The sequence below is a fragment of the Vicugna pacos genome, chromosome 7, assembly GCF_048564905.1.
Source record: "Vicugna pacos chromosome 7, VicPac4, whole genome shotgun sequence".
NCBI lineage: Eukaryota > Metazoa > Chordata > Mammalia > Artiodactyla > Camelidae > Vicugna > Vicugna pacos.
Genome location: NC_132993.1, coordinates 69,943,260 through 69,962,267, shown reverse-complemented (window position 1 = coordinate 69,962,267; position 19,008 = coordinate 69,943,260). Strand labels below are relative to the sequence as shown.

General features: G+C 33.1%; 1 protein-coding gene across 2 annotated transcripts in view; it reads right to left on the bottom strand.

The window, feature by feature from the left end:
* The window catches only part of PCLO (piccolo presynaptic cytomatrix protein), a 304,808-nt gene that overhangs the window by 151,280 nt on the left and 134,520 nt on the right, over positions 1–19,008 (bottom strand). The gene's annotated exons all lie outside the window — the stretch shown is intronic.

Sequence of the window (19,008 nt, the reverse complement as noted above, 5' to 3'; positions counted from 1 at the left end):
CTATTATAAGACATAAAGGTGAAAGAGATGGCTTCTAATTGTTACCATTTAATGAGATCTTTTCTCTGAAGAGCACAGTTGGAGAGTCATGCAAATAATATTGCATTCCTATGTTGTATTGTCTTCTGACAAGTTTAATTTCAAATTGCTTTTCCCTTTGGATCACTCTTTCCAGTCACATAACTTTAATCATTAAGAGACAAAAATCACTTACTGTTCTAGAATATTATTAGGGATCTAAGATTCATTTCTTACTTCATCTTTCAATTTCTTTAAAGACAAAAAAAAATGCTGCTTAATAATAATGACTATTTTGCAATCTGTAAGCTGTTGTAATTCTTACTTGATGATCCAAAAGAGTAAAGAATGAAGTCAGTTATTTAACTTCGGTGAAAGGCTGTCTATAAAATACTAGTGTGTATTATGGGCTCATTTGCTTTTGGTGTTATGATCACCTAATACCAATTCTCTTCTTAAACTCATGTCTAAGTAGCTCTAAAGTGAATTGCAACTTCTCCATATAGCAACTTTATAAAGTCTCAGGAAAGAAACTGACTTGATCCCTTATGTCAGATTCTAAAAGCTCCAGCCCTTGTGTTGAATAGTCCCTAGAGGAAGTACGTCCATAATACCTACAGAAAATCACTCTTCATCTGTGCTGTGGTTTTAGAAACCATTACTTAATGGGGGCCACATCTCAGAATATTTTCATTCAGAGACTGACATATTGAAAAACAAAACCAGACACAAATAGCTGTGTCACTGTGCTGTTTTGTCACATGGATGGATGGATTCTAGAAACCAAATGCAGGTGTGTGCTAAGCATTCTTGTCAGGACATGTCCTAATGCAAGTGAGTTAGAAAGTTTTTAATATACCAGAAATAAAGGTTTCACCTCACTGGAAATTCTTGTCAATTACAAACATGTGATTATTTTATCTCAGCTTCAGGCACAAACTGTTCTTACAAAGTTGTCATTTTTTGCTACTTACAGCATATGACACCACAATGGTACACAGCTCTAGCTAAAAGGAAAATGTGTTAAGAAAATACATGTAGTGACTATTTCAAGGTAGCATATTTATTATTTTCATATATTTGAAAATTTAGGTAAGTGGATAAAGGGTATAATCTATTTAATCTATTATGTCACTTTATTTTCCTGATTTAAAATAATGTTTGATACACCTACAAGCAGTACCACTCACTACTGGTCTGCAAGGCAAAGAGAAGATAATAGTGTTAATGTAAGAGAAAAAGGACCTTATCCTGAGAGCCTCAATGACTAGTTCAAATTCGAGTGTGGCTTAAATCCTCATCCTGATTCGGTTATTTTTAACATGCAATTATTTTTAACATGATGCTGCTATACTTGGTCTGTTGGTTGCCTGACTGCTTTGTATTGTGAGTAAGATTATAAGAAAAGGCCCAGGCTAATTTTTTGTGAGTTTACATTTTGATTAATTATCAACAAAATTAATTTGGAAACTGATGTTACTATTATGACAAATTATTACGAAATCATTCACTTACATATCTATTCTGTATATATCCAGTCTATTTATATCAATGGAGTACATATCTCCTGGGGAAATTACATGTGCAAGGCTTATTCAATCAGGAACTCACATTCAAGTAGAAGAAATAAAATGTGGGTCAAAGTAAGTAGAGCAAGCAGGTAGAATATTAAGGAAATAGGAAAGGATACTATGGATTTAACAGGACTGTCTGACGAATCCATTTAGAACATAAGGATTTTGATAAACTGTGAGTCATGGAAGGATATTTTTTTCACCAATTAGAAATGCTGAATTTGTGGTCTCATATGTGTGTCTCTTCTTTCTGTCACCCAGAACCAAAATTAGAATATCAACAAATTCAGGAAGCAGAGGAAGTTCTAAAATCAGTAAGGAATTGAAAGGGGGAAAAAACATTAAGGAGCATCAAAAGTTTTATATTTCTTCAAACATGTATATTTAAATTTTGCTTATTAAAAGAGAGAATAGGAAAACGCAGAGGGTAGGGTAAGATCAAAAGTAGAAATGAGAAAAGTGAAACTGATTAAATTTTGACAAAGAGTAAAAATGAATTTTCAAGAAATTTCATTCAGGACAATACAGGTCATCATCATTATCAGATCACCATTAAAAATAAACACAATCACTAGGAAAATGTGCTTCACACACAAAAAAATGGGGGAAATAGTCTATAACCACATAAGATGTATAAGATGTGGTTCACAATTATTTTGCATTCTTTATTAAAAATAATTCCAAAGATTTTTGTGTTACTGTATTCAGGAACCTAATTAAGAGGTATGACATCTCCAGGTTCAAAATGAAATGCATCTACACTCTTAGTTCCTCAGTAGCCACAATATTATTAGACACAAAATTATTAAATACTCATGATGCTTTTAGTTCAGTAGTAATCTGGAGAATTGAGCAAGATTTCTTAAATTATATTAAAATTCAATGCATAATATATCACTGCCATAGACGACTTTTACTAGCTGAAAAGATTTTAACCACAGAATTCACACTTTCTATAATAGTTACAGTTGTGAAACACATGACTATTTCTATTTTGCCTTAAGGTTAAGTATCAAATGAATTATGATTTTATCTTAGAAATACTTCCTTATAAAGACAGTGAGACAATCAGAAAATAAATATTATATATAATATAATGTATTACATATTATATATATATAAACTAAAGGCATTTCTATTACTGAGTTTATTACATAGAAAAGCAGAAAATATACATCTTATGGAGCCTTTTTGTATTCATATTTGTCATTATTATGGATACTTTCAGACCTTTCCCATTTGTTTTCCCATGTTCTTAAAATGTATTTTATTTTCAGTATACTATATGTATCTCCTAATGGTATAAACATAATAGAACTTTATATTTTATCTATAGTATTATTAAATGTATTCAGTAAATTCAGAAGACTCTATACTATGAGACCAATCACAGTTTTTAGTGCTTTAATGTTAATCTCCAGGATATGAAAATTCATCTGCAAGTAGGAACAATTCTGATAAACAAATAGTGTATAAAAAATAACTCCACATTGATCAGAACATACCAGAATACATTCAATTGTCAGCTAGTATATGTTAATAAAATTATTTATTTTAACATCAAATCATCAGGGTTTGTTCAAAACAATACTCCAAAAATCCATTAATCTTAAGAGGAGAGTAGGAAATGAAAGCATGAAAATCCCAAAAAGGGGAGGCTGCTGGGCTACTCAGCATTTTTCTGTCAATAAGCAATTTGCTTTATATAACAGTTCAGCTGTAACTATAGCAACAATACCATTAAGGAAAATCTCAGAACTTCAGGACTGCCTAGTTATTTTTCTAAGTAGCTTTTCTGAAGCATGATAATAAGACCTGCAGCAGGCTGAAAGTTTGCTGTTAGACTTTAAATGGTAGAGAAGTGATGGTCCCAAAACCTACATGGGCATTCTTATTTCTACCCGAGCAATCTTACTAGCATCTCAACGCAAATTCTCATTAAAAGACCAACTGGGCTGATTTGGAAGCTCACACAGTTTGCATCAACAGACATATTTAAGTAGAGATTGGGTGGCCCCTACTTAAAATTCTGTAAAGGAAAACCAAGCAATCAAGGGGATGGGTGCTATAAAACCACTGAGTTTCCTGCCTTCTACAAAGGTTTTGCACCAACAATAACAATTTTACATATGTTTTTGTTTGCCTGTTTACTTACTTATCATTCAGAATGTTGTTTTTTTTTTCAGCTAAGTGGATTACTTAGTCAAAGAATAGTTTTAGTGAGCTCATTCTTCCTGTTGCCCTCTATCCTGACAGAAAGAGAGGAAGGAAGGAAGGAAAGCAGACAGACAGACATTCACACATTACAGAGAAGCAGTAGGATAACTGATCACCTAGCAGTGCGTATAAAGGACAAGGACACAGCTGATTTCTCGCTGGTAACCAACGATGCACTAAACTTATGGGTAATCATACACACTGTGACGACTTTAGCTAACTCAGCCCTAGTGAAAATGGAAGGCTCAAGGGTATGGCTTAACCATGGATTCATGACTTTTCTATCTGTGATTAATTGTTCTAGAGTACTACATTTTAGGCTGATATTTATAGAAGTCTAGCATAAAAAATAACCAACAGTTTAAAAATTATCATTTATATTCTATTATACAAACTTCAAGTTTTTTTACATAATCCGTTCTCATCCCTCTGCTTTTACAGAGTTGCATTTTATTGTTTCCTATTACAAGAGATGGGTATTTATTTTGCATGTGTGAATAATTACTTCAAAGGAAAAAAAATACCTTTTAAGTCTAACTTAGTCACTAGTCAGCACTTCAGGCAATGAGTGACTAAAATTTGAAGCAAGATTTATTTTGAAGATTTTAATACACTTCATCACAGAGGAATTTTATGCATGTTAAGATTCCAAAGCTATACACATTTGAAGACATTATTTAAAGCACACTATAGCTGAATAAAATTTATCAAACATTTTACAGGATAAATAAAAACCAATCCCAATTTTAAATTTAACCATCATTGTGAATATAATATTCAAAGACAAAATAACCTCACAGACTAGGGAGGCTGAAATGTAGAAGGGATGGAGAAGGGATGCAAGGTGACTGGAAAGACTGGTTGGGTGTTAAGTCCACCTACAATGCAGTGGAACATGGTGCTGTACTGGAAATTCTTTTTGTAGGGAAGAATCAATGGGTTGCTTTTGCATGGTGCCAACTTGCCTAGGCTGAACTATGTTTCCCAGAATTCCCTTCTCTAAATATTTCCCATTATAGTTTGACGCTAGAGACATTCTGTGTGAGATTTGGGGTGGGGGGGACAGAAGTGAAGCAGCAGCCACACTGCTCTTTGTACGCTCAGAAAGTTGGGGCAGAATCAGCAGGTGCTGCTGCAGCTCACCAGGGGTCACTTCTTGTGCCTTGGGGCAGCAGACAGGCATGCCTCCGCTCTATTTCCCTCTGGGTTCTCCTTCAGCTTCTCCATCAGCTTTTAGGCTGGAAGCAGTGAGAAGAGACAGGTGCTCTGGTCTGTGTTCATGGGTTCTAGCTCATCCTTGTTCTCGCCAAATCTAAAATTCATCTTCCCACCCTCTGCTGGCCCTTCGGACGGCAAGCTCCAGTAGCCTTTCAGCAATCACTTTCCCAGCTCCCAAAACTGTGTGAGGGCATATCCCTATAACAAATCCCTTACTATATACATAATATATATAATATACCTCCTAATGGTTCTGCTTTTCCAATTGAATTCGAAGTGATATAGTTAGGTTGAGTCAATTGTTACTTAAGGAGTGATGACTTTTTTTTTACCATGAACATTGGTGTGTCTTCAAAGTAATCTTGGTAGACTATTTCAGATTTTAAGTTGCCTGGCAAAGAAAGTATACTGGAATTCAAGAGAAATAGGTAACGTCTTTGGGTCCGTCAGTGTAACATGCATAAAAAGTTCATTTGAAAGGTTTTTGTTCTCTAAAATTTTATGGTGAACTATATTAAAAGTCATCAAAAATAACTGGTGACACATATTTTTTATATACACACACAATGAAAAATTTTAAAAGGGTTAAACATCCATGCACCCACTATCCACTTAAAAAGAACATCATCAAAATCATTAGAGACCATCAGGTGCTCTCTGCAAAACCAGCCTGTTCTATACTCACTACGAACATCTGTTATTTTAACTTCTGTGTTGTTATACCTTTGTTTTGTATTATGATTTTAATATTGTATGTATACTTTTAACATATTGTCTGTTTTTATACATTTTTAAACTATATACAAATAGTTTTGTGTTATCCGTTTTTCCTTTTCATTCTTTTTAATGAACATCACGTAGGTACAGAAGTCATTTATGAAATATGTGTGGGGCAAAAAAGAATAAATTTAAAGCGAACACTTGTGAACCACTGATCCAATTAAAGAAATGGAACATCATTATTTTTGAAGCTTCCTCCAAACTCATTCCTCTAGCTCCTCCTTTGAGTTAACTACTATCCTAAATTTTATGTCAACATTTATGGCATTCTGGGGTATATTTTTACCCTATAAGTTTGGATCTGTAAATAATATATTATTTGAATATTTTAAATATTGAATATTTTGAAAGATGGTCACTACACTTCCTTTATGTTTTGATTCTCTTTGATTTTTAGAGTTAGAATGCCATTATCTATATTTGTACCTATCTATTTACCTCCTTCAAAATCAAAGCATTTCCTCAGATTCAAGCTATGGTGCCATGAACAAGAACTGATGATAATGATAAACATTATGCGTAAGGCCATAGCTAGATCTAGGCACTGTGACAAACTAGAGAGTGCATGCTTATCTGAACTCATTCAACTTCATTTAAAAAATATTAGAGACCCAATAAAACACATCTGTGTCAAACTCAGGTTAGGAACCACCAATGTACGCTCCCTTCACAGGACCAGTTTTTAATTAAAAACTTGGTGAAGACCTTACAATCTGAGTTATCATAGATCACTCATTATTATAAGGCTAATTTTTTAAAAGACAGAATATGATTATTCAAATGTGAAAAAAATACAGTTTATAAAATTTGAATACTCTATATTTAGATAGTTTTTAACTTTCTACTCAGTAACTGACCAATATTGAGAAATCTCAGTGAGACTTTAAACCAGCGTTATTAAATTCATTCACAGGGTATTTATCATATTCCCTATGATATTCATGTTATTCTAAGTGCTAAATGATACTTGGTCTTAGAACCAAAGTAAATATACAGAAACCAACAAAAACAATAAACATATATTCATATATGTTACATTTAAATAATGTATACTATAATATAGTATAATATAACATCAATTCATATATATCTCCTCATTCAGTCAAAGGATGTAGTTAAAATAAGAATGATAAAATCAAGATTAGAAAGGGAGCAACCTAACTGGCCAAAGTCAAGAAAACCTAAATGAGTAGAATTTATCGTGGGATGTGACAGGTCAGGTAGATTTAGAAAACAGAAAAAAAATGAACCAAAGCTTCAAGGGCAGAAAACACACACACACACACACACACACACACACACACACACACACACCATGAGCATCCTTCTTAGGCTGGGATATTACCAAAAAAGTAGAAAGCTATGTGGATAATGAAAAACAACAGATAATTTGTATACAGAAGATAATTATCTGTTATGAAGCTTACTTAGGCTGAAATTAGTAGGGACAAAGGAAAAATCAAATTCAAGTAAACATTTAAGAAGGACTCAGTGACTCAGTGCGGCATGAAGATAAGCAACTCTTTTAAAGCTAGTCTTTTTTTAAATTGTTCTTTTTCCTGTAATCATCATAGACTTTAGGATTGAAGTCTCATACACTGAACCTGGAATCATTTGTATTTTAAAAAAATGAATAAACATACATATATACACACACACATATATATTTCTTTTTCTATAGGACTCTCGTCATGGAAATTTTTTGAACAGTTTGAAACAATCATTGGTATTAAATTCAATATTCTGATTCCATTAAATATTTTTAAGAATGTAGTTTTTAATGATGATGCAGTAACTGATGGTGTGCATGTATTTTATTTAATAATCCCTCTATTAAAAAATTAAAAAAAACAACAATCCCTCTATTGGGAGAATATTCTAAACACAGCAATGCAGAAATAGTCAGAAGGTCAATGTAAGGAAGCAGGGAGCGGTTTAAAATAGTTTGTTTAATTCCATAAATAAAATATTATTCATTTGCTTCACGATCTGGTACTCAACAGGATGCTAGTAATGTGCATTATACATTCAAGACATTCATAATTCAGTCTTCTGCTCAGCATTATATTGCTGCCAGGAAACAGGCAGATGTAGCCCATCTAAGCCTAAAGACTCGTTACTTACTCATGGAATCTAGGGAAGAATAGATATTTCAAGTAGCTTTAACTTTCACATGTGTTGTTTGTCTCTTGGTCTTAGAGTCAGTCAGGATGGGATGTGGTGATGAGGAACTGAGATTGGGAGACCAGACAGGATGGAAAGTCAAACTGGCAAAGATATTATTAAATATTAGACATCAAAAACATTACCCTTTCATTCATGCAATGCATATACTAGTAATTTTAGTTAATGCATATACAATAACAGAAAGTGAATACCGGCACACATTAACTAGATTTTAAATAAAGGACATAAATTCAATTGATTTTCTTTTTTTATTACTAAAGATCAAGAGATATTTACTCATGGATCCCACCAGATACCAGGCCTCAGCCTCACAACTAGCATCGACTAGAAAGACTACCCAGCTCATCTGAGGACTTGGCCCCATCTGTATACCTCAGCCACGTCATGGAGCCCAAGACACCTTTGTCAGACCTTATCGTCTTGACTTTCACTCTCCATTTCCTCTGATTTGCTCAGTGTTTCCCAGAAAGTGAGAATGTGAGACCTGGGATGAACTGGGGTAAAAGGAGAGGAGCAGAGAAAGAAAAAAGGCGAGGACCTTGCCAGAAACACAAGGAATGCTCAGTTTTCACACCTGCCCACACTGCTGTCAGGACCCATGATGGAGTGGTGTTGCCAGGAATACTCCGTATTCTAAAGCCCTCTGAACATACCAGAGGCAGGGCTGCTGTGTGGGGAAGTCAGTGGGGAGCTTCACGGTCTAAAATCCTCAGCTGAGTCAAATAAATATTTCTGAGTCAGAAAGCGGCATGATTGAATCTTCCTTCTTGGAAAGAATCTAATAAAGAAAATGTACTCTTAAAAAAACACAAAAACAAAAGCATTACTTTCTGAGTCTTTAAGTGTGTATAGTGTACTTGGTGGAAAAACAGAACTGTAAGACAGAATTCCCATTTTTAACAGACAGCTGACTTCCATTAGCATGTAACTTCCTCCCTAGGCTGCCTGCATTTATGTGAAGAGGTCAAGTTGACCCTGAAGGAACAACACTGCACTGCAGAGGTTACAAGCTTACACTGATGAGTAGAGTGGTAATCAAAGAAACTAAAGGAATTGACATTGTTAAGAAAAAACATTCTAATTTACAAGTAACCTAATGATTTTAAAATGGAGGAAAAACAGGTTCTGGAAGCCAGTAATTATGCTTACCTCATTTAATCCTCATAACAATCCTAAGAGAGAGTTTCTATAATTATGTTCTTTATACAGATGAAGAAATTGAAGCACAGAAACTCAAAAGTAATATCCTGCCCAATATCTAAAGCTAGTAGTAAGTGGCAGATCTGAGAGATGAGGCCATAGCTGTAGATTAAGATCTTAAAAAATATAAAGGATGCTTAAAGCAGAGGTGGGATTTTCCAAGGGATGACGTGGAAAAGAAGAAAACCGAGGGCAGATTCTTGGAGAAGAGCTCCATTCAGACAAGAGAAACCAGCAAAGCATACTAAACAGGATCATTCAAGAAAGTGGGAGGAAAACCAGCAGTTTTTAGTAAACTCAAGAGAAGAAAGATGAGAATGTCAAGACAGTTACAGGCAACACTGCCAAGCATTGCACTGAGGTTAAATAACATAGATCTCAGGAAGGCTGGTAGACGTGTCTTTTTTTTGTAACTGAACCAAGTACTCTATATATATATATATATTCTTTTTCATTGCTTGCTTTGTTCCTCTCATCTCTGTAATAACTGTTTTGATTTTTCTCAAGTGGCCTGGAAAACTATCAACAATTGTTCTAGCTGTGATTAAATATGCACTTCTACCTGAAAAAAATGAGTTATGATATACATTACACTGCTTCATGCGTATGTGATAAATATAAGAATTTAAAAACACAAATGAAAAGAAACCCTAGAACTGAATAGAAGTTCCATGTTAGAATATTTCTTTGAACAACATGAGATTCTGGAGTAGAAATTTATTTGTGGGTATTATTTTTTTCTTACAGAGTGTTAAATAATTAGACTGCATGTGAACTAGTTCCTGTAGAATGAGGCTCAAGACTTCTTCCTCTCTTGTTTCCCAGTTTTTAAAATGGAAACATTGGTTAAGATGTAAATATGAGCATGTTCTGTATGTTTTATATATTAATGAAACTGAAACTACTGTAATCACCGTTACTCCTGGAGAAGCTACTGAGATATCACAATGTATAATTCATTCAAATAATGTATCATTCCACATATTTTCACCAAATACTGTATTGGGCTGTGTTAACACAGAAATTAAACACACAGCTGCTTATTACAACAAGCCTAAGGTCACTAGTAAGTATAGTTATACTACTGTTACAATAAAGGTCAGCAGAAAGTGCTCTGGAAGCACAATGAAGATGCAACTCATGCAGAACAGAAGACAAACAGAGTGGGGGAAGCCTTTTCAGAAGTGACAACTGGGATGAACCATGAAGAACTAGTGTTAGCCAGACAAAGAAGCGCATGCTTGACTGAGAGGCAAACTTGACAGCGAATTTATTATGACCAAAGGGAAGTGTGCATGGAAATGGAGAGTGACTGAAACACAGTAGATTTTAATAAATGGGAGTTTGCATTCTGCATTCCAATAAATTGCCTTATACCCACACTATAGGTGTCCTAGAATAGTCCCCTCACTTTGAGGACCAAGCTAAAAATTATTTTGAATTTCAGGTATTAAAGCTTCACTAATTTTAGAAAAAGAAAGCAAAACAAATTTGATATTTAGCTTTAATGTATATTATATAATTATTCAAGTAGGCTGGCTATTTAGCATTGAGACCCATATTTATAAAAATTTATTTATACTAACTAAGATGTAGCTTCCCATAAATTAAAGCATGAACATTTTGGTTGTATTTTAATAGTACTGATATTCTAACATATTCTATGCATTTAAAATAGAATTTCAAAATATTTATTGGCTGCACTGTTACAAGGTCAGGATCCACAATCTCTATGCCTCTTTACTGCCATTTATAGTGATACATAGGAGAGGTCAAAAAAGAATTTCTAATGAAATAACAATTTATAACACAATTTTATTATATAGGAGGCTTTTAAAACCTCTTTCTATATTTTCATCTCTCTATATATTTACTATATTTTCATTTTCTTCCTGCAAAACTGGAATAATCATATTCATATCTGTGGTATTTAATGTCCTGATTTAGTCTGGAAAAGAGTGAGGTAAAAGTTACTTGGTAATTTATGAGCTGCCTCTAAAGTTTAGCTGTCTTAAAATTACTTTTACTGTCATTTTTAAAACATACTCTTAAATGGGGTTTTACATAATTATTTTTTATTCACATCAGGCTTGGGGAATCTCCTGATTTTTACAAGAAAATACTATTTGTTAATCACAATGTAATTTTATACTGACTTTATATTATCAAATTTTAAGGGAATCCTAAAACTACTCTTAGATTATTTTGAGTTAGCCTACATATTTAATGTAATTAGGACTTGGTCTAGTTTTTACAACTACTTTCCTATAACAATCAACAAAAGTATAGAATTTTAAAAAAAGATATCTCTATATATTCCCTCTGGCTTTACTGAATTAAGTATATTTCATATGAGTGATATTCTAGCTCACATTTAGCTGATTAAAATGCTTACTTGGCATTCTGTTCAACTCTATTTGACTTCTTAGAAGTTAGGGACTGGGAAAAGAAATGCTATCTATGTCAACATTTTGCTGAGTAATATACAACATAGCCTTAGCATAAACACTAGATTTAACCCAAACCTGTATTTCAGTACAACTTGCCAAACTTTTAAATATACAGTTACATTAACATATATATTATATAATTATTTAAAATAATTATAGGTAATAAAATGAATTGCAGATGGGAATGAGGTCTTGGGTAAAAAATAGCAAAATGAAGGAAACAATGTTGCTAAAGATATAATCAATCCATATTTCAGAAGTTTCCCAGATGCATTTGGGTGATATGTTCTTTTAGTTTCTGCATAAAAGTCAGTAATCTCACCACATCAGTTGTAAAAACAAGCGAAAAGGTTATCATCCCAGATTGAATAGGACTACTTTAAAACACAAATCTATTTTGGCAGCCAGTAGGAAAGTAAACTGACATCTTGAGATGAAGGAGATTTTAGTTTCATTTGGCATTCTGTCAGGACTTAGGTAAATTAAAAAAAAAAATTTTTTTTCTTAATAACCTCTCAACATCCACAATCACGACATATAACTATGACTATAACAAATAAAAAACATTCAGTTCTGTGAAGAAATCAACCTCATTACTAACACTACATCAGGCCATCAAAGGTTGACTTTCTAATGTGAAAATTTCCTTTCTCCTTCTGAAGATTACTAAATTTTATGGTGCCCTATTCAAATATTAAGAGTCCAAGAAATATATTTTTTTCACTCATTTAATTATTATCTCTCATTAACAATTATTCTTTTGAATGATTACAAAATATACTTTAATTCTCTTATGCTAATGTCCAAACTGCCCATTCTCATCAATTTACTCCAAAAGTGGGGTGTATGTGAGTTGCACAAATCATGAGACAGGTTTAAAAGAAAGAAAAAATAAAATCAGCATCGTGGCCAAGGGTGTAGGCATGGAGACCCTGAGCCTAACTCTGGAAACACTGTCAATACTGTAACAACCTTAAACAACACAAATGCATCGTTTACCATATGATAAGGCCCCTCCTATGACCTTAATCTGACTTTTTGTTAGTTTTTCTGTTTCTCACATCCTGCCACCACAGCTCTTGTTCACTGAGCTACATTTAGCCCTATTTTTTTTTCCCTCTTTGGGTATAACATAGTATTTTGGGTCCTTCATCCCTAGAAAAACTTTCAGTAAGGTCTGTATATGCTTCTTGCTACTTTTGATTCTAATTATCCAAAGAGGTATTATTTTAAATGATGTTTAGTTATATTTTAACTTGAAAAATATCCTTGAGTAGACAAAGTGTATCAAATTGCAACATCCTTAGAATGTTGTATAAAATCAAGGATGAAGCTGAAAATACATTTTACTGATAAAGTTGAAGGAATGTTGCAAAAATTTATTTCCACCTAGTCATTCCTCAGCCTGGAGCTTCTCCCTACGATAACTGACTGAAACTACTCAGTCCACTAACATTGCTCTGAGACCAGAGGTGGATGCTGACACACAGCAGGCACTGACCCATCATGTAACCATATGTCCTAAAATGTCCTCACAAAAAGGCTGATGGTATAGTGACAAAAGTTCAACTTATGAAGAATGATTATAAAGGCCTGGAGGTAGAGCAGGTGAGAAGACAGTGTCCAGGGAGGTGACTTTCTGATGTCCTGTTTCAGTCCTAGTGCACATTTAAGAGGATCAGGGAGAACGAACAGAATGAACAGTCTTGCTCAAGCAAACCTCCATGATATTTATTTTGACCAAACTTTAGAAAAATGTGACCTGGGGCTAGTTCAGGATTATACCATGATAAGCCCCTTGAGTGTAGTTATTTCATGCCGCCCACTTGTTAGGGAGCTACATGTTCTAATGTTCAGCCAAACTGGGGTTCCAACAGATAACACCGATATCATCTTGTGAACACTGATTAGCTGAGAAAGGACGTATGTTCCACGGGTTACGGCTGTGTCTCCTTGGACTTGCTTTCTGTAGTGTCTGCTAGCACAGATTCATAAAACATTGTAAGTAAATGTCTGATCAAAATTGTCAATGTATGTGGCAATAAACCAACACAAATCCAAGCATGAACATATTCTAAGTACTGAAAATATTATAAACAAAATAGGGAAAAAAATAAAAACATTCTTTAGTTTAAGAATGGCTAACAGAAGAAAATTGATGCTTTTCACTTATTAAAAATACCTCATAATATACCCATTGCAGTTACTTAAAAATCATTCTGCATTTCAATCATCTGCTTAAAAATTAGAATATTTCTGTAGTCTATTCTAAAGGATACTTTTTACATTTTTGTACGTCTGAATAAAAACTATTAAGCTTAGAAAGAGTATTCTTTTTATGCTACTTTTGAAAGAGAAATACTATCAAATACTTAGCCAATATCTTCTTATTTCTCATATTTTTTTATGTCATAATTATTAATACATTATAATTCAGGCTGAGTCAATTTGATAAGATTACATTTTTCTTATAATAAAGGTTAACAAATGAGGTTATGACTATATTTAGGAGGAATGAAGGGGAATAAAACACAAGAACCCTACAATAATTTGGAGAGGATCACTGGAATCAGAAGAAAAGATTGTAAATTGTTTTTGTTTTCAAACCTGCTATCAAATTTCACCATAATTTACCAAGATTATTATATGCATTCTCTGCAGATGGTCTCATTCATATATGATTTGTAACAGCTTTCCTCTGAGATAGATTTTGAAATATACACCAAAATAAGAATATGCTCAGTTTAAATTAACAAGTTAGGGATTTTTTTATAAGTCCAAATATGCTTGCTCTAAAGTAACAAGCCATTTTTTTTCCCTTAAAGATTGCTCTCTGAGTGAGGAGAGCTTCAGTGACACATAGGAGAATGCCTCTCTTACTCTTTCATATTCCAATTATTCATTTAAGATAATTCCCTTTTCAATTTACTTGATTTTCACACGTCACTATTGATATTAAAAAGTAGATCTAAACGAGGCATTGTTCTTTAAACAAATACACAAGATGCTGAATAAAATCCATTCAAATAAGTTAGATAATTATTTTAGAAAAAAAATTTAAAGTACATTTAATTCAAAGTTTAGTTTTCTTATGTGTCAAATAGGGATAGGCTGGCGAAGGACTGTGTGTTACTTTTCAAATTTAAAACTTGAATAAATCTCTACAAACACACAATTTAAAGAGATTAACATGGGGGCTATTCTACCAAATGACTGCAATATCATTTTGAATCACTCAAGAATTTCATTCTCTCTAGTAATGTTCATTTCTTCCATCAGATGAACCTGTGATATTTCACAGATGCAAATGAAAATTTGCAAGAGCAGAGCAAGACTTCAATTGGAAAATTATTCCTATTCTGATATAGACCAGAAATCGACAACACTGTAAACTGACTATACTTCAACAACAAAAAAAGAAAAGGGTAAAATAATTTACATGTTACGTACTAACAATAGCTAATGCCATAAACAGTTTTTTAACAATTGGAGATGGAATATTAGTAATTACTTAAAATTAAATTTAGTAGCTAATATAACTCCAAGCAAAACGAATGGATATGGATCTGCACACACAATATTTACACACTGTTTTCTTTGTTATTAAATAATGTAATACCACACTTAGGTTATCCTGGTCTCTTATCTTACTCCTCTTTGTTTCTCAGAAGTTTGAAGGTTGTTTTTAATGATTAACAATTCTGACAGAAGACTAAAGAAACATCATGCCTGTTGATATTCTAAAGACAGTAAATGACAGTAAATAAGAATTATTAAAAATTTGGAAATTGGAAGAAAGATGAAAAAAATCACATAAACTTGTAATTTGTTGTATTTCATCCCAATCTCTTTTTCTACTTTTATTCCAATCTATTTTCTATTTTATTCCAATCTTCTTTTCTACTTTAATACAGCTGACATCATACACAACTCATTCACATTATCTGTATCTATCAACCACCTATGCAAGAGGAGTTATAAATTCATTTGGTATCTATACAATTTTTCCTACTGCTTCCACTTAACCTTATAAGATGAGCACATTCAGTGCTATTTATTAATATCTTTGCTTACAACATTAAAAATAGCAACATAGTATTCCACTATGTGAACAAAATTTTTTTTGACCATTTTTCAATGACATACTTAAAATGTTTCCAGTTTTCATTAAGAAACCTCTTACATTGTGTTTCTAGGGCCAACACATGTCCAATTGTAACACTGAGTTGGAAGAGTCAGGGTTTTCTTTTTAGAACATTTACTTCTCAAGGGGCAGAATTTCTAAGTTACATATAGATTCTCCTAAATGAAAAAATAAAAACTGGGATTACTATCTGGTTAACTGCTATCTGGTGAAGGAGCTGTTTTTTTTCCTTCTCTGTTGAAAAGTAAAAACTTTTATGGCAAAAAGCAATCTGAGGAGGTATAGAAACTAAAAAAGAAAGTACTTGAATTTCTTGGTCAATTATCTGTAGTTGAGAAAGGTTCTACCATTTTCTTTAAAGGCAGAAAAATAATACACTAAAATCAAATCTATTTCAAAATACCTTAAAGAACTTAAAATTATTTCCTTCTGTGCTTCAAGCTCCTTAAGAGAATACAATTTATTCAAATGATAATATAGCATTCCCAATAAAAGAAGAAAAAGCTCATAACTATTATATTTGTTTTTATGTATGATTTTGAACAAATAGAATTTAAATATATTTAGTTTCTTAAGCTGGTCTTTTTTGTAATTGAAGTATAGTAAGTTTACAATGTTGTGTCAATTTATGGTACACAGCATAATGTTTCAATTATACATATACATACATATATTCCTTTTCATTATAGGCTATTATGAGATATTGAATATAGTTCCCTGTGCTATACAGTAGAAACTTGTTGTTTATTTCTGGTATATATAATAGTTAGTATTTGCAAATCTCAAACTCCCAATTTATCCCTTCCCGTCCCCTTTCCCCCCTCTAACCATAAGTTTGTTTTCTATGTCTGTGAGTCTGTCTCTGCTTTGTAAATAAGTTCATTTGTGTCATTTTTTTTTAAGATTTCACATGTTGCTAGCATATGGTATTTTTCTTTCTCTTTCTTGCCTATTTCACTTAATATGACAAGATCCAGGTCCAGCCATATTGCTGCAATTGGTACTATTTTATTCTTTTTTATGGTTGAGTAGTATTCTACTGTGTAAATATACCACAGTTTCTTTACCCTGTCATCTGTTGATGGACATTTAGATTGTTTCCATGTCTTGGCTACTGTATACAGTGCTGCTATGAACTTTAGGGTGCATGTGTCTTTTTGAATTAGAGCATGTATATTTTCAGATTAGAGCTTCCTCCAGATACATGCCTAGGAGTGGGATTGCTGGAACATATAGTAAATCTATTTTTTGTTTTTTAAGGAATTTCTATATTGTTTTCCATAATGGCTGTACCAAATGACATTCCCACCAGCAGTGTAGGAGGGTTTCCTTTTCTCCACACCCTCTTCAGCATTTACTGTTTGTGGACTTTTGAATGATGGCTATTCTGACTGGTGTGAGGTGATACCTCATTTTAGTTTTGATTTGCATTTCTCTGATTATTAGCAATAATGAGCATTCTTTTATGTGTCTATTGGCCATTTTCATGTCTTCACTGGGGAAATGTTAAGCTGATCTTAAATCCACTAATACCACAAGTTATTTAAGGTAAAATATTTATAAAATTATCAGATATATATTCTAGAATGATGTTATTTTTGAAATATACTTTTAAATGGAATTTTCCCTTTCCCTTTATTTCCATCAGGTGGTTTACTGTGTATTGACTGCCATGTGGAAGAGGCAGGTTAAACTAGGGCATGGTTAAAGGAACTAGTTATCTGTTATTGTCTCAAATGGTATTTCCCCAAAACTCAACCCATTATGAGAAAATGTTTAGTGTGTCTGCATCACCATATAGGGATCGAGTACCCAACAGGAAAATATTAGAAATTAAGAGTAAAGAATCTCTTTGTGAAAATGAAAAGATTTCTTAGACTTGGGTGATAAGAAAGACTAAAGGAAGTGTATGAAGCATAGTGAAAGGAGATGGGAGGAGACAGCCCTAAGTTATGCTTTCTAGGAAAATGCCTAAATAGGGAAGTATGAAGAAATCCTTCCCCAGAGAAGCTGTGCGAGCTGAGGGCATGACCCAGAGAGCCTGTGGATTCTTTATGTAGGTGTACAGGACCACTGAGTGTCTGTCAGAGCTCCATGTGGCCCAGAATTACATCGAAGCAGCAGCAACATTTCTGTGACTCCTTTATGGCTTCTTAACCTAATGGAACCATGGAAATAGGAAAAGAGATGGCTCACTAAAATGTGTGGACTCGAGGGAGGGTGCAGCTCAGTGGTAGAGTGCACGCTTATTGTACACGAGGTCCTGCATTCAATTCCTAGTACCTTCACTAAAATAAAATTAATAAACAAAAAAACCCTAATTATCTCCCCTTGCCAAAAAAATTTTTTTAATTAAAAAAAAGTGTGGACTAAGACCAAGGACAAGATGCATTTTTCAATATTTATCTTACAGACACAGGACTTGGTCATCATACAGGTAATTAGTAACCACCCTCTGCCGTGACTCTTTATAAATTCTAGTGGATCTTGTACACAGTGGGAGCTAGCCAGGGGAAATCCAAAATGATTCAGATTAAGTTTTCATCAACTTAATGAATGGGGCTCAAAACAGAACTTGAGTTTGGTTACAGACAAATAAATAATTGAGTTTAAGATTGTTATTTGCACATCTGAGATTGTCAACTGTAATTCAGAACTACCACAAATAGAAAAGATTTTGCCCTCTGTCATGTCTTTAAGAAAGATTCTATTCTGCATAATAATGCATGATCTGTTTGGATGGTTGCTGTTATTGATTAAATATGCTATCTCCCTAGAGATATCTAAAAGTGATTATGCTCTCTGAGAAACATCATTAAGCACTGATATAATTATCTCATAAATTGAGAAAAATTATTATAAAAGCACACCATGGTAAACAGGCAAATAAAATCATCACCAAAGATACATACTCATATTAGTAAAGCAAATTATGAAATGAATTATTCCTTAGTTTTTCAAAACAGACATTCATTCATTTCTTGCTTAAAAATTTTATCATCAGCTAGCACTTACTAGTAGACCAGAAGTAACATTTATCCAAATTCTGCAAAAAGCAATCACCGATTTATGTTTCATTTAATTATTCAATAAACATGAATGAACAATAATGCTATTAATAAAAAAAAAATTATGAACAATAATGCTCTAAGAACCCTTACTATCCAGTGGGCACAAAATGTGAACTAGAAGTAGACTTTTCCCCTGGTATCTTTGTATT